Here is a 23,730-nt window from a genome sequence, read left to right as displayed (position 1 = left end):
ATAAAGTTAATGATAAGTGAATATGCGTGTGGGTGTGTGTGTAGAAGTGCCTCTTAAGAGGAGTTAAATGAGATATGCATAAGCTCTGGTAAATATTTTATAATTATTTTATTTTAAGCAAAGGCGATGAAAGATTCGATAAGATATTCAATGGAATATATTGCTTTCAGTTCTTAGAAAATTCGATTTGATGAAAATATATTAAATATCAGATACGCACTGTGCCCGTCTCTGTCAAACGATATAGGGTTGCCAGAATATGGACAGCCCTTGGTATCTATGTTACTGCTAATTCTTAGGTAAGTTGAGTTTTAGTCTTAGATTAATATAATCGATTCACCAAGTAAATGATTTATTTTTTTTTAATTAATTTTTTTTTTATATTATAAAAAAGTTCAAGATAAGATAATTTAGATAATTGTGATTAAAAAATGTAATAAATTTACTATTACTAAAATAATAATAAAAAAAAATTCACTTTCAATACATAAAAAGAAAACTTATAAACTTATGATTTAATTGAAATGTATTAAATGAAACATTTGTATTTATTTATTTATTTTATGAAAATGAAATTATGTTTATATTTAAGTTAATCACATAAATACATTATTTATATCCTGTATTACAAATGCCTTTGATTTAACGCACTTTAATAAGTCTTAAAAATGCACTATCAATAAATTATTGAATAATATTTGGTTCTTTATGAAATATACATAAATAAGTTAAATTTCTATTCCATAAAATTTTTGTTTGATGTAATATAAAACCAAGATTTTGTTTCACTACTCAGGGCCGCTAATCCACTTTTCATTGCTCACACTGCAATAAGTTCCAGTACTATATAAAATATCTGAATAGTTCTATAGTACTATTTCATTAATGTACGCCCCAGCCTCGACTAATATCTGCGAAAATTATAATCCACCTTTGGCTTAAAACTAGTGGTAGACGAATGTGAGGCCAGGCGAAGCGGAATCAATGGGGAGGCCTGACTAGGCCGGGGCACTTTAGATGGGGGGGAACTGTTAGACTATGAAACCAACTATTCTTAACTAGAAATTTATTAAATTATGCCGCTGGCCTATTATTATGCAAGTTAATCATATGTTCGCCGCAGTTTAATAGCAAAAATAGCAAATTGCAAAAGCTCGTGTGCTACTGCTTCGTCTGCTGTTCGTTACATCCCTCCTGCTATCTCTTGCTGTTCTTGTTGCATTTTTTAATGAATTTTATAAAAAACAAATTGAGTTTTAATGTGTTTATTAGCTAAAACATTTTGTGCAGCAGGCAAAAGTCGTTGGATTAGCAGCCTTTATGGGAGATTAACATGACTCGAATTCATGTTAAGGCAACATAATATTCAAAATAGCATTGCATGGGCGTGGTCTAGCCTCTGAAGTGTAAACTTGAAGCATGTTGCTGACTTAGCATTAAAAAAGTTTTCTTTTTTTTTTTGTTAATACAAGTTCCGCTTGAGTCGCGTGCATCTGGGAGATTTGCATGGTTCTTATAGGCAGGGTCATATCACATCTGCTTGAACTGCAATTGCTGTCAATTTATTTTCTGGCATAATTTGATGTCTTATTCCATCATTTCTGACGAGATACGTATCTTGGGCGGTCTAATGGCATGTTGCATGCCCCGTTTTCCCATTGTTCGTCAACAATGAGAGCACACTGTAGCAGCAGCCGCAGCCCGTTGCCACAATTTAGCTATGCATAGAAATTGGCAACGAGCATTTCACTATTCATGGTAATTTTTTGTTGCATCAAGAGATGCCAGCCTAAGCCGCATGTTCAACACTCATTTACGCGACCTGCAATTTGCTAGGGCTGGCTTGTGGGCGTGGCGTTTGGCTGAACCTTAATCAGGCGCAGAACATTTGCGAATGAACTCTTGTGCATGTTAAATAATCACAAGTACTGGTTAGCTTAAGCAGGGCTTAATTATATATAATTTTCAGGTCTTCTGCTTGGTTTTATGTTAATATTTAAAATATTTATAAAAAGAATTTTTTTTAATAAAATTAAATTTTTATGATTTTGCTTTGTTTGACGAATATTATAAATTATTATTATTATTCATTGTAAATCTTCTTCAAGTTTTTCAAACATGTATTTTTTATTTTTATGCACAATTGTTTTTGTAATTCAAGTTTATTTTAATATTCTTTGCTAGAGCTTTGCTTTATTTTTTTTTTTTAATTTTTAAAGACATTTGATTAGTCATATGGAGTACTGCAAGACTTCCTTTAAGCACAGATCATGTCTTTACACTCCATATATACATACAAATATATATGTATATTTATAAATCACGATTATATTCCTCATTTACAGATTTAAGTTATTTCTTTATCTACAAGCTTCCTATCATAATTGCAGATTTTTCTTCATGAATAAAATTTTGTAGCTGGTGCATTTGGTAGCCAGTTGCCCACGGATTATGAATGGCCAAATTATGTGATTGCCGCAAATAAATCAACAGAAATAGTTGTTGTTGTTTTTGGTTTTCCTGCCTGGTGTCTGCTGCATATGGCACAACAAAAGACTTAAGAAACGAACGCGAAATAAATAATCAAAACACTCATAAACAACAACACATGAGACTCCAAAATGAGCCGCGTGTTGGTGTAAATATGTTGAATACCCTGTAAAGAGTTTTTGGCATTAGAGAAGGGTAGCATAACGGCAACGAACTTAAAGAATAAGTTTTAGGTTAAAATCGTTAGTTAAATTACTAATTTTATAAAAAAAATTTAAGAGTTTGTGAATATTTTATTAAACTCATTCACAAAATCGAAATGAATATATAGGTTTTATTTCTGGTTTGGTTTGCCTTTAACTGAGTACAGGGTATTTTTCAAGTTTTATGATTGTTTTCAATTATAAATATTATTTTTTTTAAATTATGAGTTATGTTGAAAAGCAACAAATTGCTTAAAATATAAATGAAAAAAAAAAAGAAATAGAAATGAATTTAAAGAAAAGCCATAAGGTAATCATAAATAAAATCTGAAACAAAAAAAATTGAAATAAAAAATTGCAGCAGCTCCAGTTTTGCATTGCATTTTGGATTCCGTTTGCTTTACTTATATTTGTTGTTGTTATTATTTTTATGGCTTTTATGCTGCTGGCTGTTAACGACTTTATTTCCCTGTTGCACAAAGAACGCGCTGCCAAATGAGCCTAATTAGCAACACGCTATATACATATAGATATATATGTATTTCTATATATATATTTATATCATATAGGAGATATCATTGCTCGGCTGAATTTTCGGTACTATGCTTGTGTTTTTTATTGCCACTTAGACTTTAAATGCATTTTTTTTTTAGTTTCAGTTTTTACTGCCAATGCATGTTGGATTTGCAGGCAGCTATCACTACAATTAAATTTGTTGCACTCGCCTGCACAAAATGCATAAACAGTTGCACTTCGCAGTTGCACTTCGCATTTGCAGTTGCATTTCGCTTTTGAAAATTGACACGCAAATCGTAGATGAGAAATTTCTGCTCTAGCCATGTCTTTCCACTTCTACTATTTGCTTAGGCCCGCCAACGAGCCACAACCGAAGCAGCACCTTTTGCATTTTACGAGTTTCCTCCTCCTACCCTCGTCTCCTGCTTCTACTTCTGCTGCAGCCACTGCTGCTGCTGCTGTGGGCTATTAAATTTTGCTGCTGCACCAATTACCGCTAATAAGTGCAGATAATATCAACACAGTAGAGAACATTGGCATTAGAAGCCTTTCAATTATATATATGCCAAGCAATCGTACAACATGCTAAAAGCGCCCTTCCTCATGCCAACTCTCAACATTTTCTTACATTTAATTTATAGTTTTCTGTTTACAAAAAAAACAACTGCGATTTAACTATTCCTGGAATTTCTCAACGTTTCATATTTTTGATGGAGATAGTATTTAATAATATACCATAAATATGTACTCTCATTTAAATATTTATGCAGCTGACGGGAATTCGAAATAAAAATTTGAATATATAATAATATAAATCTAAGAAGAATATTTGTTTTTAAATTATGAATTTTAAATAAGGCAAATTTTTAAAAAATATAATAGATATCACCAATTGAAAGTGGTTGTTATCCATAGGAGGAAAAGTCTTTGGGAAGAATATTAGAATGAAATTTGTGAACCCTAATCCATTTATATTTTTTCAAATTAAAAAAAAAAAAACAAAACAAAAAAATTTACAGTTTCCACTTTTGCTCTACGGTACCAAATATTCCTTAATGGAATTGTAATTATAATACCAGGAATTCTATGCTGAAACACTTTCAGTTCTTTTAAGCTAACATTTCCCTCAACTGTGCTTTATATTTATAATATATTATTTACTATCTATCCATATATCTTTCATCTAGCCAATAATTCATTAGATCCAAAGATATGTGTATTATAAATAATATCCGAAACTGTTGCGTGTAATCCAATTTCAGCGTAATCCATAATAGATCCTTGGTGTATGCAAATATTTTTCCTTTGAGCGAGAACCGAATCAGAACGCAGTCGAAAACCGTTTGAGGCATTTGCCACAGACATCCCCCGCTTTTATAGAGCTCGCAGCGCATTGGAATGGCTTCCAATTTAAAACAAAATTTGAATATGCGCACAAAATGTAATCGAGTTGACAGACTGGAAGGTAAAATAGCCGTTTTTTAGGGATGTTAGAATAACAGCTCTGCAGGGAACAACCCTTTGAGCAAAGCAGCAAAATTAATGCGAGTGTTAAAAAAGAGTTGATGCTTGGAGGGCAACCCTGTTACCCCTGCCGTCGCACTAGGAAATTTTCTTACCCCTTTCATAGCTGTTTTTTAGTGCATACTCAGCTAGTGAAGGGAGCTTCAATTTTAGCACACGGTGTTGCCACCTATCACACTGCATTTCGGGCGTTGCCAGATGATGTTTGCTAAAATAAAAATTGAGCTGTCGTCAGCCACACAGATTTTTCATAGGACTCCTAGCTTAGAATTTTGGTAACAAAGAAAAATGACTTCACCTGTGATATAAATATATATATATATATATATATATATATATATATATATATATATATATATATATATATATATATATATATATATATATATATCACAGGTGAAGTCATTTTTCTTTGTTATATATATATATAAATATATATATATATATATTTTTTATTTTTAATTTTAATTTTTTAAATAAATATTCGACTATTGTTATTATTTATGTTTTCAATATTTTTATACATTATATATATTTTTATTTACAGATATACATTTTTTTATTTTATTATTCATTTTATTTTTGTTTTGGATTTGGCTATTCAATTTTTTTAGCTTTACAAAATATATTTATTTATTTTTATAAATTTGTTAATTTGATTATTCTTTTGATTTAACTTTTTTAATTTTTCTAGCATTAAAAAATATATTTTTATTATATATTTAATTTTTTGTTCTTCATATATTTATCTTATATATTACTAATGGTTTTCAGCCTGTTTAAAATTTACTTTTTAAAATTGAATTTTCCACACGCTCATTAACGCGTTTGCCAAATATGCATGCAGCTTGTTCGACTGCAACAATCTCCAGCGCTGTCAATCAAAATGCAAAACTCAAAATGCAATTTAGCGATTGCCTCATTAAAAGCAACAGCTACAACAACAAAGATTTTATATATATATATTGTATGTGTATATATATTTTGTATAATTTTACATTTTCCACTTTGGGGAGGGAAACAAATCAACTGACGTTCAGGTGAGGCAGTTGACATCAAGAAATCTGCCTTCAGATTGTGTCACAAAAAGCGTAAACGATTGACTGAACGATTGATTGGAGAGGAGGGGCGACAAAAAGGCCGGTGGAAGGTGGAAGGTGGTAGGTGCGGGGACTTGGAGTGGTATCTCTGTTACTTGCATCTGTGCAACTGGCATGTGGCATCAGCTGCGGCAAGTTTTTGGCGACGCGTTTTGCGGTTTTTTACACGATTTGGTCAACAGCATCAAGCATGACTGACTGACTGACTAGCTGACAGAGTGACAGAGTGACTGAATGACTGACAGCTGCCTGCATCGAGGCTACAATAACAACAACAACAACAACAACAATCGTGTTGTCGCCTTGTCGCCAGCTTCTGTGTCATTTCGAGTGCAGCTGTAACTCGACTTTAAAACAATTTTTTGTATTTCGCTTTTGAATAATTTGCCAAGTTTTCTGTGGCTTATTAACTTAACAATAATTGCCATTCGAAATCTGCATAATTATATAGAAATCACGAGGTTAGTTACTCACATTTGCTTCGTCGCTTTAATAATGCCATTCTCAATTTACAATTCTCGCGAAAAAAAAAAAAAAAAAAAAAAAAAAAAACATTTCAAAGTTCTCCTTTTGGAGGTGTCATAAATACTTCGCCAATAATATAAACCATTTGGCTTGTTTGTTTGAATTGCACAAATATTTGGGTTTGCTGCACAAGTTACGGAATTTGCTAAATTTTAGGAAAATTCTAAGAAAAACAAATATATACTTATTGTGCTTATTGCGTTTATAGATATATAAATTTGAAATAATATATAAAAATAAATAATAAAACAATAGTTTGTATTCATATATGATTTATTTTGCATATAATACAATATTTCATTTCTTTCATTTATTTAAATTTTTTTTATTTATTTATTTTAATTGAAGAAACAATTTAACATAAACTTAACAAAAAAATCTAGTTTCATAAAACATATTTTCAGATAACTTTGCTGTGTCAGCCACAATGAATCACTCAATATGGAAACAAAGGCGAGACTATGATGTAAATGCGAATGCCTTAAAGCCGAGATGAGTCGCGACTCGATCGATCATTTAAATATGCGGCTGGAGCTACTGTAAGAGAGGGAGGTCAGATAGATAGACAGGCTGATGGCTGCTGATGGGCTGCTGATGGCGGTGCTTTTAAAGATTGCAGAGAGCAGCCACGCCCCCTCCACTCGAACAGCAAGTGCATAATCGGAAAGTGGATCGCGAGTGCTGTATTGCCATATTTTGCGCTTATTAAAGATTTTTAAATACAGTCATTTCTGAGTGGCCATCGCGATCGTGAAAGACTGCTAATTTATCGATGGATTCGCCAGGGCTAATTTCAGAGTAGAATTATGAAAAATCATGCAGCTAATTGTCCTTGGCTTGTCTTCGCCAGAAATCCTTTTAAGCCAGCCCATCTAGAGGGGCAGCGCAGCAGCCAAGCATCTCAAGGCTCTCGCCAGCCAATTATAATTATAATTAGCCTCTCGCGTCGCTCTCCTTAATAACAATTCTCTTAATTGTTTATGCACATTTACGGCTGCCAGCTCAAAATTTATGCAAACAATTTCCATTCTCGCATCGAAATACAAGCAAAAAATAATCGGAAAAAAAAAATAAATACAAAATTAAACCGACATATTTGTTCGACTTTGTCATTGAACTGATTGTTGAGGATTGTTATGCATTATACAAACGCTTGTTAAATAAATGAGAATGTGAATGTTGTTGTTCTATGTTCTGGGGTATAAGCACTAGGCTGTTTATTTTGAGCCCATTCTGATCTGATTAAGTTATTTAAATAGATATACTTAGATATATATAATGAAAAATTATGAATATAAAATATTTATGAAGATATATAGGAATATACATATAAGATATATAAGACTGCAAAATATATGAAACAAGTTAATTTATACTTAACCGATGTTGTTTATGAAATTAACGCTTTAATTGAATATTATCCACACTTCAAAATTTTCCAAATACAGCTTTAAAATTTTGTATTAATTTTTATCACAGAAGAGCTGCTCTGATTAAAGTCAATACTTAAAAAATTTTGTTTGATAAGTGCAGTTATTAAAGTATCTTAACAGTATGTAAAATTATCTTTTTTTTTTTCTAAATTTTAAATATTTTGCAGCTCATATGATAACGATCGATATTGTAAAAAGTTAAAATGTAGTTAAATGAATAATTTTAAAGAAAAGACAAAGTTTACCAAGCAGATTTTTGATTTGAAATCTGATTATTCGATATGGATAAAAATAGTTAAAGACTTTCGATGGAAAGCCAGCAAGCAGGCGAAATATCATATCATGCTAATTGTTTTGAAGGCTCTGCTATTTCCTATCATTTTTATAGGTCGTATATGCAGGTAATTAAGTCAATTATACAAATGATTAACCATAGATGGTGTTAATGATTGTTTGTGCATATGGTTTATAGGCTGTAATTCATCTGATTTACATTTTTATACATATTTATATATACATATATATATATGCAGATGTCTGATCTGTTATATTTTCAGTATACTTTTAAAATATTTAAAATATTTTTATTTACTTTGTTTTACTTTCCATTAAGTCAGCGCATTCAAACGTCTCCTATATAAGATTTACCTTGCCATCTTTGCTTTTGTATTGAATTATAGTCAAATGCACTTGAGAATTAACATTTGGAATGCGCTAACAACTCGGCTGGGCTGGCATTTAATTGAAACTTGGCGAACATACTTATGCAAATTCCCCCAACGGGAACGGGCCAACCAAATCTGGCACTTGCGACTTGAGGCAAGTTGGCTCAACGATTTGCATAGAATGAAGGCTGCGATTTGCATGTGAGGCTAACTGCGAAATGCATCTGACGGATGCGCCAGGCAAGCGGCAGATACATTTAGATTGCATTTGAGAGGCTCATCAATTATGATGAGCATTACAATAAAATGTACAAATTAAAAGAGCAGAAATTACATGAAAATTCGAGTTGGAATTGCATTTGAAAAAGTAAAAAAAAAACCGAATAAATGAAAAAAACAACAAAGCAAAAAGCGGAGATGCATCCGCAAAGCCTTTCCAAGAAAGCCAAGTTGAATGCTGCCCCTGATGCCTGGCTGATGCCTGATGTTAATAAGGCGTCTCATAAATTATCAGTGGCGGCATGGGAAAGGGGCTGAGCGGGGCTCCAACTTGGAGCTGGAGATTCTACCAATGCCAATGACGAGCTGCAACTCTTCGTCTGCTTGTCTTGACATATGCAATGGCGCGCACAAAAAAATTTACATTGCATTTATACGGATGCGACCACATCTGTTAATGATCATCATCAGCATCATAATGATGAGCAACTATTAACGTGACAATTTGTGATTTGTGCCGACCAGGCTCTGCCATTGCCATTGCCAACTCGTATGCTGGCCAGCTCTTTGGTATTTAGAATTTCTTTCAGCTCGCATCCTGTTCGTCACAGCGGAGTTGATGCATGTTGCTGCTGCTGCTGCTGCGGCGGCTGCGGCTGCTGTTGCTGACGATGACTGCATTTAGATTACAGAATTATTTAAAATATTTTATTAAACGCAGCAGTCAGCTGTGTCTGCGCCTGGCGGGGTATTAATTATATAAATTATTCAAGCTTAATGAATCTACACAAAATCTTAGTAATGCGCACGACTATGCCTACACACTAAAGCGCCATCTGGCGTTTGGTATAGTCAACCTTTATGTTCCATGGGGTTGGAAATGTTCTAAAAAAACAGCTATACTCTATTCCATTTTGTGGAATTTTCATGCAAAGTTCTTTCCATGGGCAGTGAAAGGGTTGCAGCAAAGCTCATTTTATAGAAGGGTTGTTGAAGGGGTAAAATGTTTTTTACTGCAGCATTTCAGTACGGTATTGAGCCTTGAAGTGAAAGGTGCTCAGAGGCAGTGAAATAAAATGCAAAAATTCAGGAATCAATTTTATTGACAAATTTTTGAAAATACAGAGGGATACAAATTATATGTAAAGAAAGAGAAGAGTAGATTCTATAACTATATTAAAAGATCGTGAAGAATTAGAAATTAGAATTGGAGGACTCTACAGTGCGGCAACTAATGAAGGGAACAGAAGAACATTTACTGCATCTACTAAAAGATCATGAGGAGTATGCCCAATATATTTATAAAACTCGTATTAATTTTCATTATTTTCCTATTTAGAAACGGACTAAGAAGAGAGCAAAAGAGACGAAGAAGAGCTTTGGAAACCATCCTATTGAAGGCACACGGCAGTATCGGGTATCAGAAATATTTTTTTAAAACTTTGTCTAAACAAGATTTCATTTAATGCAGATCAGGATTAAACCTAAAAATCTGGTTGATGGAAATTGTGCAAAAGTGAGAATATTCAGCTGACATGAGCCCTAAGTCGTAAAGTATATTTTTTCTAAATATTATAAATATTAGAATTATTATATATATTTTTATTTTCGATAGTTAATCGATTTTTTTTTATTTTTCTAAAGTTATATTGTTTATTTATTTATTTTTTTCAATTAATTTCCATTTCTTTATTTTATATTAATATATTATCTAATATACAATATTAAATATATGTTTTATATGTTACATATTAAATCGACATTTTTCATCAAGTTTTTCTTAACTTATGCCCAGTCGCTAAAACCAAAACAAAATCACTACTTAATCTACGCCCAATTCCAATCGAAAATGCTAATCAGATTTCCAATTAGAGTTAATAAGTTCACTTTGTTTGAACACGCGCTCAAGTGAACTATTCAAATATTATGTTAAAGACTTCGGTCGGTCGAAAAACAAACTTTGGTCACGCTTCAGTTCGAAAGTATTTCAGCTGATTTGAAAGCTTTAGCTTATGCCTATATAGAAATCTGACTATTTTTTTTTTTTTTTTTTTTTTTTTTGGCATATCATTTCCGTTCGTCCAAAGTCGAAGTCGACCAGCAACTGAAGGCAAACTGACAAATTAGACAAATAGAAAACATGTCAAAGAACTGAGCTGCATGCTCAATTAAGCCGCTTGACAGCCACACAACAGCCACAAAGCAACAGCAACAGCAGCCGCAGCCGCAACAGCCGCAGAGCACAGCTAAGATCAGTTGTAAGACTGCCGATTGAAGTGAATGATGCACTAAGTAATACCCTGTTTACGTATTGAGTAATACATAATGATTAATATTCTGTGCAGTGTAGTAGTCATATGATTGCTGAAGAGCTAATCATGGTAGTTATATTAAGTAGACTTAACCATGTATAGGACTTATGTCTCATTAAACAATTTCAATTAGGGAAAACAATTTGGAAAGTTTTATAATGTGTGATTAAGTGATAAACTATAAAATACCCTGTATAAATATATATCTCAGATATTCTTTAACATATGTTGCATAAGCAGACTAACTCAAGGATCAATTCTAGAATTTTGTTGAGCTTCAGACAAACTCAAAGATCAATAATAGATTTTTTGTCGAACTAATTTCTAGATGAATTTCTTAGTATTTGTAGTAGGCTACAGCTTTATATATAATGTTCTAAACGTGTAAACTATCCTATATAGTACACATTTAATAAATGTTACGTATTCCCAAATGCAATAATATTATATTTCTAGCAAACCTTTTTATAGTCAAAACACTCCATGCTTGACCTATGTAATGTACGTGGTATATGTTGTAGCTTAGCCACAAGACAAAATCACAACAATGCCGCGTCATGTTTTCCGACTGCGTAAGACCAGAGGTTCGTGCCCCAGGCACGACGCTAATTAGAATAAAGCCGACGCGCTGTACCCCGCATATAGTTAGGTTGGCGAGCTACGAAAACTGTTTGCTCATGGCTTAAACGCAATTAACAATTAACAGCCGACGGGCCTCGCAACAGCCAGACAGTAGCTGAAGAAAAAAAACATTTAAATTCGTTTAATTTCACAGCTCGCGCGATATTGATCGCTGGACACAATGGAAATGGTCGAGTCATGGGATCGATCGGTCGATCGGGCGATCGGTTGAATGTTTTTCTGTTGTGAAAGGTGCGTTACAGTTGGCCCCAATAGAATTCAAACACTGCAGACAGTTTTCTGTCTGTCGCCCAGTCTCCCAGCCTCCCTCTCTGTCTGTCAGTCTGTCTGTCTATCTGCCCCTCTGTCCCGGTAATCAAAATCCTTTTATAGCATTTACATAGCAGCACATACAAACTAAGCAATGCCTCTGCCCATTGGTCAGCCAGCTAGCACTTTTTTCTCTCTAGTTGTTACTTGCTGTGCGTGTGTGTGCGAGAGTATGTATGTGTGTGTGTGTGTTTAGTCATTGAGACTAGCCCGGGTCCAGTTGACAGCCAACAAACACTGATCGTGGGAAAATGATCGATTTCATTGCTCTGCGATTTGGGAGCATTGAAGAGCATTGCAAGCTGCCGTTGGCTGCAGTTGGGATCTGATTAGAACGGTTCGTCTCGTATTGGATCGTATCGTAGCGGCTCTACATGACATCGAACAAGCCAACGAACAGCAGCAATAGACTAAAACGTGTTCATAAAGCAATTTTCGACTTTTTTTTCTCTATCTGCTGCGTTTTATAACATAAATTGTCTTTAGTATTAAATTTTTTTAAAAATACTCTTTTACAATTTAGTTTTCAAGTTTTTTTATTTATTTTTTTTTTTTTTGCACGTCGTCTCTGACAGATTGTTTGCAATTTGAGGCCATTTTTGAATATTGCTGCGTTTAGACGTGTTTTATTGGCCATGAATGCATAATGAATAGTTTTGAGAGATTTTATGCGAATATTAGCACTAAGAGAGTGGAATAATTTGTGGAATGGATATTATTATTAAGAGAATGGACTAATTTTTGGAATGTCAAATAATAATTGACTGTTATATATTAAATTTATGCAAATATGTATATGTTTAGCAATTAACTCTTTTGAATATTGTAGTCAACTCAAATTTTTGATATTTATGCTTAATTTTTGCATAAATTTAAAGTCCAGGCTTTAAAAACAAGCAGCGAAGAAAAATTATATATTATTTACAATCACAATTCATAAATATATGATTTTTTAGGAATTTTATTTTTCTCTATTCCTTAAGTATTTGTTTTTTTTTTTTTTTTTTTTTTTTTTTTTCTTTAAGAAATTCAAGATTAATAGGTAATATTTCATAAATTTTTTTTTTTTACTTCTTATAGAATAAATATTAGTTAAGAATTTCCTTATTTCTCTATAATATATAATGCTTTAAATTTAACATATGTGTTTGATTTAAACACACAACACAAAGCCTTATAAGGCCTATTAGACTTTGCCTTGAATTGGAATTTTTTCAATATTAATAAAATACTTAATTGCTTTCGATGTGTTTATATTTTGCAAACTGTGCTAATTTATTGCTTATTGTTTTAATTAGGTTTTTTATTCAATTTTATTGGAAGCGGCAACTTGCTGTAATTCACACAGTTTGCACTTTTGGTTAGAGCAATCAATTATGATATTCAATTTCTGTTTTGCTATTTGTTGTTTTTGTTTTTTTTTTTGCAGTCATCTAACTAGTGCCAAAAACGGATTAAATGGATTAACGTGCGACGCCTTGCAGGAGCACAAAGAGAGGCAATAGAAAAACGAAAGACTCTGGCAAAAAACTTGAATTGACGTAGCGAGCAAAGCTGTCGCCTTGTGTGCGGAAAAATTATTATGCAGCTGCAATTACTCGCCAATTGGAGGGGGAATAAAAACAGTGGAGAAGAAAAACTTGCCGCCCGGCCAGCATCCAAAAGGCGATGATCCCACCAGCAGATCTTTCTATCCCCCTACATCTCTCACCACCTGGCGTGGCCTCTCGTCTGCTGCATGGTCCAACGGTTCTCTTTGACTCGATGTGGCTATGACCATATGCAGCTGCCAACTAGCTGATTATTTTTATTATAATTGTGAGCGAATGCAGTTTCCTTATTCTTGTCTGTTGGCCACACTCTTTGTCGTCTTTTAATATTTTTTGAAAAATATTTTTTATAATTCATTTTGTTTATCATTTATCATACAGTTGTTTTTCTTTATGTTTCTATGAAACGATCAAAATGAAAAATGTTATATATACATATAAGTATTTTAGGTGTATTCTCCTACACACAAAATTATTTAAAAAAAAAAAAAACAACAACATTATTTTAAAAGTTTATAAATGTACATTAATTATATACATATATCATTATTTTTATTAGTCTTATATTTCTTTAAATATTTATTTAATATATTTTTTATAAATTTCTTTTTATAATTTTTTATATGTTTTTAAATACTCTTTGATTATTTATTTATAAATTTGCATATATTATATATGTACATATAAAAATATTTTTAGTATTTCAATTAGTCTTTAAATATTTGTTAAAATTTTATTAAAATAAATTTTTTTTTTTTATTAATTTGTATATATTATAATATATATAATATAATATCATAAAAAATATATTTAAAAAAAAAAAAATATATATATATATATATATATATATATATATATATATATATATAAATATATATATATATATATATATATATATATATATATATATATTTTTTTTTTTTTTTTTTTTTTTTTTATTCTTATATACTTTTTGAATATATTTTTTATTTCGCTTATACTTGATGGAATGATTTCTATTATCACTGCCTACTAAATTAATTAATTTTTTTTAGTTATGATTTTAAAAACATTTTTTATTTCTTATATGTATATTGTTTTTTGTTTTTGGTTTTTTTTTTTTTTTTATTTATTTATTTATATGTATATATGTATGATATCAAGTTTTTAAAATTCATCATAGCTCTCCAGCACTCTATTACCCACATCTGCATTCTCATAAACTTTCTTGCAATAGATCTGTTTTCATGCATCATAGTTAATTAATATTAAGTATTATTTTACTGCATTCTATAGCATATAATTTGATTGCATCTTTTGCAGTAGACGGAAGATTGTTGTCACTTAATTGTCAGCCGAACCGAACATTGTGCTAATGACGACGACACCTTCGTTATGGCAACTGCCTTGCCCCTCCTGCCGTCCTCCCACTCAATCGCCCTCTAGCTCCACTCGTCTCTCTCCACTCTGCTCTCCCAGGTTCCTCTCCCTCTGTAACGTAACTCAAGCATCCCACTAATGTTGCCTTATATGTGCAAGTGGTGCGACAGCCACAGCAACCACCACCACAGCGAACCGCCTTTGATTTCTCGCAAACTTGGCGCTTGTTGTACAACATTTTTGCTGGCCGGGCAATGCCGCGGAATCAGTTTTGTTTTGTTTTTGTTTTCCGTTTTTTTTTCCCCTTTTTACAAATTTGTGTTTGGCCATTTCTAAGCTCATTTGGCATTCAAAGACTTTTTGCCGACAAAATGCATAGATTTAAATTCCATTTTAGAGCCTGATGCATCAATCGAGGAATTTGCAGAACTGCTTATAGAGATTTCTGCGAAGTTAGTTAGAAGAGAATTAGTAGTTAATTCACAGTATTTATTGGACGATCTTATTACAGATTTGTATAAGGTCTAACCTTAAAGAAGATATGGGAAGCATTTAATCTGATGGAAGCTTATATTAAGTATTTTATTTAACGATATATTAAAATATGAATAGCATTTTTTTATAGCTTTTTTTTTGTAGATAAGTAGAGCTTATAATATTTTTAAATATTTTTTTAATATAAGTAGAGCTCATACTATTTTTTATATATTTTTTTTATAATATTAAACAAACATTTCAGCTTCAAAACTCCTAAATTTGACATACATCTTTATCTAGAAACTGTAGTTTTAATTCATAATCACATTGAAATATATCAACTATATATCTCTATAATGAAATAATTTTCTTAAGCCTAGAGACTTATCAGATTATCACTTATGTATATACCTCCGTCTCTCTCATGGGTCAATCAATTGTCTAACTAATTTTTCAGCTTTCATTTAACTACTCAAAATGTTCATTTAATTTGTATTTCCTAATTTCAATTGATGTTCCTGGCCCTTTGACTAGCTGTTAGATAAGATTTGACATAATTGTTGAACCATTTACAGTTCATTAAGTTAAATCATCACCTTGGAGTAATTACAAACTCTCAGATTTATAATTCACTTCAACGGCAATTGACTTAGTTGCGACTGCTTGAAATGCTTTAGCAATTAAATTCATCAAGTGCACCACAATTACAATTACTGATAGAGAGTGCATCTATAATTTTCTCAGCTCCATCTGATATGACAAAATGCCGCTGGCGCCAGGCAGCCAAAAAACTAAGAAAGAAAATACTTCTGAAAATAATTAGTTATTGAGATGGATACGCGGATAAGGCATGGAAGCTGTTTAAATACCCGCAGATCGTTTAAGTAATTTGGCCGAGGGAAGTATGTGGGGAAATCCAAGTGATATCTCAACGATCCAATCGCAAGTTTTCTCGTTTCTTTTCCTTCAGCCAGTTGGGCAATAGTTGAAATGCAATTGGAAAAACGTTGGATCGTTCGAATCGTTCGGATTGTATGTTTTTGGCTAGTTGGGGCGGAGTTATGTTAATCAAGTCGAGTGTTTCTTTTCTTTTCGTTATTTTTTGTTGCTTATTGTTGTTGGCATGCTTAACGCGTATTCGCTGGTTTACACGACAAATCGCATAGCAGCTGCAACTTGTTTTTATATGAAATTTCTGTGAATTGCGGTTGCCACGGGGTGGGGGAGGGAGGTAGCTTGATTAACGACTACACGACTGTAAATGTTTGCTTAAAAAACAATTAAACTGGAGAATGCAGCGTTGCAAAATTAAATTGAAATACTCATAATAATCATAATGCATAAACATAATCGTAATAATCAAGTCTAGAGTTTTGCCAAGGCGCACGCCAACGCCTCATTTGTAATGCTCCACCAACAGCAGCCGTAGCTACCTCTCTCTCTCTCACTCTCTCACTCTCTTTCTGTTTGCGGGTAGCTCGATAAGTGCCGAGACAAAGGCTAATTACATGGCCTCGGTTTTGTTTTCTTTTTGTTCATTTGATACCCTTTGCAGCAGTTATGCCAGCTAGCTATGCCACGATATAGCCTAAGGAGTTACAGTTGAGACGACTTCTAACAAGGCGACAAATATATTTATGTCTATATGTTTATGGATACAACTGGTTAGGATTGAAAGCATGACTGATTGACTGGTCGATGGTAGAAGGAGCATATTTAGCTTGCAACTATATAAATCCGAAATAAGCCAAATGCTCTAATGTAGGTAATAGTGTTCTTCAATCATTGCATTAATCAATCAGCTTGATGAAGCCTGAAGCATCTCAAATTAATGTTAATTTAAGAATGCTCAAATATTAATGTATATTATTATTTAAAAGTATATTTATTAAAATATTTTTTACTATATATTAAACTCTATGATTGATTGAAGACAGATTGACAAGAGTTAAGCTATGAAATTTTTTGAAGTATAGCTCTAACTCAGGATTTAGTTTTTTATAATAATCATTTAGCCAGCAATGTTGACTGAATGATTGATGAAGATGAGCAAAACTGATTAATTCAAGAAATATTTTTAAATTGTATATATCTCAACTCAAAATCCACGTATAGTTAAAAGTATAGTTTTTTAGATCTAATAACTTAGACTATACTTTGTCAATCACTCAGTCAGGCAATCAATCATATGTCATTAATTATAGCCAATTGCTTGAAGTTTCGGTATTTTCAACATACTTTTAAAGCATTATATCTGTTATCCTTCGCTCTTAGATAGCACAACAATCAGTCAATCATTTTAGCTTAAAATTGTATATACGACTGATTCACTCAATCAAAATTTTAGCCAAGCTAATAATTAATGGATAGTTTTTATATATTTCTAACTCATTTTTTAAATATTTCTCTTCTACGTCTTACAGGGTATTTGGCGTTCGTCAATGCCGTTTTGGTGCGTCTTGCACTGCGACAATTAAAATTATTTAACTTACTTTTCAGCCGTATGTCTGGGCCTTTGCATAATCGGGCAATTTGACAAGCGTCGCCTTCGGGCCGTTCGCTCATTAAACGTGGCGGGTAATTGGTAACAGGTAACAGGTAACTAACAACAGGTAACAGGTAACTAGTAGCTTGCCCTGCTTCGCATAGCCTTTAATATGCGTTCATTTGAATTTCAATTCGAATTCAATTAAAATGCAAAATTCAGTCGCGACTTAGGCGCAGCAACTCTTAGCATGGCTTAGCCTTAGCATGGCCTAAAGTGCGTACAAGATTAATGCAGTCTGGCAACTCTGCCAAATGGCACTCCCTCATTGCGTGTGGCAAGTGTGAAAAGTGCAAACTTTGTTATCTGAGCGAAAAGCAATGGGAATGTTGCTGATATGAATAATCAGGTGTTTAAAGGAGTTATATCATTATTTATCAAGGCAGTTGATGGGGCGGACTCAAGTCTGATTGTTCTGTATCTGTAGAATGATATATAGGGTCAGATTGATAGCTGTATATAGAGTTGGGTGAATATGTAGATGGATAGCTAAAGATATTTTTATGATTATGATTCTATAGGGGATTAAAGCATAGATAGATAGCTGTCTTGAAATATTGAAAAGACAATTACTTGACAAGTTAATGTATTTATATTTGCTACATAGTCAGGATATTGTATACAGATAAATGAGAATATTTATGAATAGATATTTGGTCGATAATTTTTATTTTTATTTAAAAAAAATTTTTTATTTTATTTTATATATGTATATAAATAGCTTAAATATATAGAAAAAATATATTTATAAATATGTATTTGATAAATACATAAAGTAATTTATTAAAATTGTATAAAAATTAATAATGACTGACATTTAATGAAGAATAAATAAGATATTTTATAGATAGATGGAAATTAAATATAGTTAAAACATTTTAGAGATAGATAGACAGAAATATGTATAAATATATATGTATTAATTTATTCATGAATGAAATTAAACTGAATTGAAGTATTGATGAAAGCCTAAATACATTAATAAATTAAGGCCAATTAAAAATTTACTTTCGAAAAAAAAAATCGGTAAGTACAAATAGAGCTTTGTAAGATGTGGATTACTTTTATGGTTTGCTACACTTGGATATCTTTTTCTCTCACTCTCTGTCTCTCTCGAATAAGTAAGTATTATCAGTGCAGATACGATTTTAAAAAATAATCTTAATTTAAGCATCTTCTAATGCCAGGTTTGCTCACACATCAGATAGTTGGCTGACCGTTAAAGTCGAGAGCTTTTCTCTTTTTAATATATTTTTCTAATGGCTTTTGAATGTAAGTTTCCATTTGGATTTCGCAAGCAATAAAACTGCAGTGCGTATTGCTAATTAATAAACATGAATGAAGAGCTGCGTAATTCGAGATTCCACTCTTGGGAATTAGCCGTGGCATGTAAATGGCCATCAACAAATCAGGCAGTTTATGTTAAACAAATCTTAGCCATAAAGTAGAATTCTATATATGTATCTGTATCTGTATCTGCAACTGAAATGTATCTGTGTATGATGTGTGTGTGTTGTCTTGGTTGCTTACCTCTCTCTCTCTCTCTCTCTCTCTCTCTCTCTCTCTCGCTCTTGCTGTTTCACCCGTTCTGTCTCTTTGTAGCTTCTCTCTGCGGCTAACGTTCATGCTGCACTGGGCCTTGGCCAACCAGAACGGCCGCCTATGAAGAATTCTGCCATAAATCATGGCCATAAACCAAGAGCTAAGCCCACGACAAGCTAGCGGTACTCGATTCGAGACGCGTCGAGTCTTGTCTCGCGTCTTTCCACTTGCGGAAGCATTTTCCCCCTCTAGGCCAGCGCACAGAGCCCAGAGCACAGAGCCAGAGAGCACTTTGATTGATAATGATGTGTCAATAATGTGTTTGCAATTTTATGCTAGACGAGCGCCAACGAGTGTTGAAATGAAATGCTGAAAGGCCAAAGCTACTGAAAACATTAGCCAGAGCATCGCAGCAATGCAAGCAAATGAAAAATGATGTCCGTCCTAGCTATGACGTGGGGTTCCAACGATTCTTAACTTTTATAATGCGTTATACTCTAGGACAGAGAAGCCTGTAATTTATATAGCAATCTCTGTCCCTCACACTCCCCTTCTCTCGCTCTCTCCTAACTTCACTTACAGCTTAGCTATGCAAAATTATTTCAAAACAAAACAAAATAACTTAAATTTAACTTAATTATTAAAGAATCTTCAGCTGATCGCTGCGAGCTTAGCCAAATGGAATGCGCCAGCGCAGAGAACGGCAGAGAAATGAAAAAAATGCTGACAACGAAGTCGCCAGCATTTGAATGGCCAAGTTTAAAATGACTGGAATTTATTTGTATCTTTTTTTTTTTTTTTTTTTTTTTAGTTTTTTCGGTAGCCGCATTCAAATTGAACTGGCGAACGTTGCGTCGTCGTCGGTGGCACAAAGTAAAAGAGCAAAAACAAATACCGCAAAATGCAAACGACAGGCTAATAAGACCAATTGGACAGCTCGGTATGCAGTCGATCGCTGCATATGGTAAACAATTGTTGGCCACATTATTATTATGCACGCAGCGCGCGCTGCTACTCTTGCTGCTGCTGCTGCTGCTGCTACTTCGGCTGGTTGACAGCTTCCTTAGGCTTCCAAGCAGCAGAGTCAAAAGTTGAGGCATTCAGTTTATTGAGTTTATTTAATTGCTGGCGGAATTGTGTCAGCGGATAAAATCAAAGCGCCAAATCCAACAGCAGATCGTGCGTACAGATACAGATACAGGCAGCCAGGCAGCCAAGCAGGCAGACAAGTGGCCAAGCAGTCAAAGATACAAAGCCATTGTTTTGTGTGTGTGCCAAACAGAATCGACTGCTGATGTGGACAGCTATGCGAAGCTGAATTATTTGCTTGATTAATTGTTGATTAATTTGTGTGCAGCTGAAAGATACAAGATACCAGTGGATCAACAGCTTAAGAATGGCATTCGGCATTTGGCCAGCAGTTGTTGAGCTTTAGATGAAGGTAGAAACCGAGTTAGGGCATTACCCAGCTGAGGGCTTGGCAAGACTATAAATGCTATTGAGTGAGTGCCTAACAATTTATTATTAAGGATAACAATGAATGATATATCCCATAAGTCAAGAAAGTTTTGAAACTAAGGCATAGATAAAGTTGCTAAAAATGTTGAAATTCGTATAATTTTAGAATTTTATTTTTATATTTATTAAAAATATAACTTATATATCATTATTAAAAAAAAAAATAATAATAATACAAATTATAAAATGTTTCAAAATGTATTAATCAAAATATATATATATATATATATATATATATATATATATATATATATATATATATATATATATTAATTATTCTTTTATTTATTTACATATTTCATAAATGTAGCTTAAATTTTTTTTTAATATTAATATAATTAATGAAATATATTTCAAAAATAAAAAAATAAAAATAAATGTAATTAAATATATTTCATTATATTTATAAAAAAAAAAAAAAAAACATTTATTTTGGTAAGAAATTCAAAGATATATTTACATTGATTTGTATATATTACGTTTATTATTTTTGATTTTCTTTTTATTATTTATAATATTTTCACAAAATAAATATTTGTTTCCTACCGTTATATCATACCGATTTTAGCTGAAAAATTATTTAATTTCTATAAATCGATTGAAAGGAATCATAAAAATGTTTATTCATATTAGAAGTAAATGGGAATCGTATTAGTTAAACTCTGCCCCTAGGCAAAAACCAGTTTACAGTTAACACAAATCCAATTGGATAACACATCCAAAATAATCACACGCTGTGACAGTTAACGTTTTTTTGCCTGTGCAGGCGTAGATAAATACGAATCTATCTACAAGTAGCAGCACGTACGTAGAGGCCACCACAGAAGACAAAAAGCGTACGTGGGCTAGAAGAGTGCCGCAGCATGCTAAGCGGCTGCTCCACCTCCAATTGGATTAAAGCAAGTACACACAGACACACACTCACGCACACATGCGCACACAAGCAGCGCTAATCATAAATTTAAATAAAGCGAAACAAAAGCTGGCCGAGAGCACTAGAGCAAGCGAGACATGCCTATAGCTCATTTGAATAATGCGCTAGTGTACGTGCGTGTGTGTGAGAAGTTTGTGTAGTAGAAGCGCGCGGGCGGCGGTTAACTGCCATCTCGCTCGCACGCGAGTGAACAACGCACACTTGTGCAGCTTTTGTGGAACCTAAGAGAGCACGCTCGATCGAATATGTTGTGCGTTAGTGTGTGTGAGCATGGTTTTTGGCGAAGAGAGCGCGAATGCTCTCGTTGTACGCTCACTCTCTCTGCCTGGCGAACAGGTTGCAATTGCTCGCGTGTTGCATGCTCCAGCGACTGGACATGTGTGTGTGTGTGTGTGCGTGTACATGTGCAGATACAGATGCAGATAGAGATACACATTCGCACTGCCGCTGCTGTTGTTGCTATTGTTGTTGTTGTTGCTGTGTCGCCCGCTGCATTTGCCGCCGTTTGTTTATTTGCTTTTGTATCGCGAAACTTGTTGCCGCACTTCGCCTCGCCTTTTGGCCCACACACTGGCCACAATCGAGCTGCGCTTTTTGATCTGCGCATCTTGAAGATACATTTTCGTTTCAGTTGGCTTTTCAGTGTTTGCAACTCAAGTGCGCGCGCGCGTTACGTTACGTTATATATTTTTGTTTTAGCAACTTGACTCGCCAGCCCCGCCCCTCGCACCGCCTGGCCCCTACACACAAGTCGCGTGTTTCTGTTGTTGTGTGCGTTGAGGTAGCTTCAGCTTCGCCCTGCTTCAGTTTCAATTTCAGTTTCAGTTTTGCGCTGCGCTGTGTTTGGCTTTGCACTTTTGCCCATCAGCGACGGCTTTTGCGCGCCTTCGTGAACGCGTTTCAAATTCGACACGATATATTTCGTTACAATATATATATGTAAAAATATATGCATATATACGTATTTTAACTGTTTATGTGCTCAATATTTTAGGTACTTGAAGAATAACGAAATTAAAGTGAAAATATGTTTTGTGCGTTTGTCTGTGAATTTTATATGATAAAGTTAATTTAATGCGCAGGATTTGAGAGCTTAAGGTAATTTCGAGTTGCTTGGAACGCTGTTAATCATTTGTTTACATGATAATAATATAGTAGTAATAATAATTGAAATTCTCAATTTTACCTGAAGCTCTAAAGCTCATAAGTTCATATTGCTGTTAATTTGATTTAAGAGATAATGAAAGCAGTTTCTTTCAATCAAGTATTATTATATACATACATACATACATACTCAAAAAATAATTTAATAAAATATTCAATTCCAACAAATTTAACACTCATTTAAATAAGTATTATTATAATACAACTAAAACATGTATTAATAATATCAAAGACAATATTTAAATAAGTAAATATATATTTACAAAATATATATAGTCGCTGTTAACCTCGCCTTATAAAGTGTTGAGATTTTACATCGGTACTTATTATTTATATATAGAAATATATACTTTAAGATCTTTGAATTATAATTAAATGAGATAAAATTAATAATAATTACTAGTTCAGCTTGAATTTGTTAATCTTCTTAAAGTTATATTCTATTGCTGTTATATCTGTCATCTGATAACAATCAAGAACAAATCTCTAAACAGTTCAGCAAAGTCAACAATATCTATACATAGAAGACACCCGAAATAGCTCCATATTATATTCAGAAATACTTAACTCAAGTTCCCCAAAGATCTACATGTAATCAAATATAATAATAAAATCAAATCATTTGATATCTGAATCTGAGTTAGACATATGTAGCTCGCCCTGATAAGCAACGTTTATTCGCCAGCCCAAACAAATCTCGAAT

General features: G+C 33.0%; 1 protein-coding gene across 2 annotated transcripts in view; it reads left to right on the top strand.

The window, feature by feature from the left end:
- Window positions 1–22,473: 22,473 nt before the first annotated feature.
- Window positions 22,474–23,730, top strand: part of nub (nubbin) — a 51,680-nt gene continuing 50,423 nt past the window's right edge. Inside the window, exon 1 of one of the 2 annotated variants that reach the window (XM_018002460.2) lies at window positions 22,474–22,961. The gene's annotated coding sequence lies outside the window, so the exon portion shown is untranslated. The remainder of the gene's footprint in view (window positions 22,962–23,730) is intronic. The other variant, XM_089463620.1, reaches the window with a different exon arrangement.

This window comes from Drosophila arizonae, chromosome 3, assembly GCF_054131065.1.
Source record: "Drosophila arizonae isolate 15081-1271.41 chromosome 3, UAZ_ARI_1.0, whole genome shotgun sequence".
Lineage (NCBI taxonomy): Eukaryota > Metazoa > Arthropoda > Insecta > Diptera > Drosophilidae > Drosophila > Drosophila arizonae.
The sequence above is the reverse complement of the archived record's forward strand: the minus strand, read 5'-3'. Positions and strand labels throughout refer to the sequence as shown.